We start from the raw sequence: 1168 nt of genomic DNA on the forward strand, positions 1-1168 counted from the left end.
GGTTGGAATTATCAAAGGTTTTTGACCCCTGAGAGACACCGTAGGGTGGGGGTGGGGGGAGGACCAGGGAGGATGATTCAACCACTCAACCACTAGATGTCGCTGAAAACAACAAATACTACACACTGTGCCTTTAACATTTTATTACATTTTACCATTAGTAACAAGGTACATTTACTTGAGTACTGTATTTAAATACAGTTTTTGAAAATGTGTAATTTACCTGACGTATTTTTATTGAAAACATTTTACTTTGAGWGCGGTTAAGGGAGTTCTCCTGTAAGTTAAAATTACTTTATTTATGTAACCAGTGTGTTTCTGGTTTGATCCCTCTATTAATGAATTTCTAGTTTATTTTTAACAAATATTATTTTCAATTCAGTGAACTAGTACAAAAATACAAATTAGAGACTGAATTAGCTGGCAGTTCTTGTAAAAGGGCTACATTTAGGAAGATATACGTAGATTGAGTGGTTCAGCGGGTGTTCACAGAGCTCTGTGTCCAAGAACATTAATAGAGAGATGAAGGGAAGGAAAACGTGGCAGAAAAATGTGTACATGCAAGAACTGCACCCTGGAGAGGATTGTGAAACAAAACCCATTAAAACTGTGGAGGAGTTTCACAAAGAGTGGACCGCAGCTGGAGTCAGAGCTTCAAGAACCGCCATGCAGACGTATGAAGACATGGTTTCAGCTGTCACATGTGTCTAACCTTGAACAAGAGACAGCATCAGAAGTGTCTCACCTGGACTAAAGACAAAGAGGACTGGACTGCTGATGAGCGGTCCAAAGTTATGTTCTCTGATGAAAGTAAATTTGCATTTCTTTTGGAAATCAAGGTCCCAGAGTCTAGAGGAACAGGAGAGACAGGATCCACGTTGCTTGAGGTCCAGTGTAAAGTTTTCCCAGTCAGTGATGGTTTGGGTACATGTCATCTGCTGGTGTTGGTCCACTGTGTTTTCTGTGGTYCAAGGTCAACGCAACAGTCTACCAGGAAGTTTCAGACCACTTCCTGCTTCCTGCTGCTGACCAGCTTTATGGAGATGCAGATTTCATTTTCCAACAGGGTTTGGCTCCAGCTCACAGGGCCAAAGATACCAGTACCTGGTTTAAGGACCATGGTCTTAAAGGGATCCTGATTAGTTGTAACATTAGACTTTATTTGATA

The sequence above is a fragment of the Austrofundulus limnaeus genome, unplaced genomic scaffold, assembly GCF_001266775.1.
Source record: "Austrofundulus limnaeus strain Quisiro unplaced genomic scaffold, Austrofundulus_limnaeus-1.0 Scaffold2090, whole genome shotgun sequence".
Lineage (NCBI taxonomy): Eukaryota > Metazoa > Chordata > Actinopteri > Cyprinodontiformes > Rivulidae > Austrofundulus > Austrofundulus limnaeus.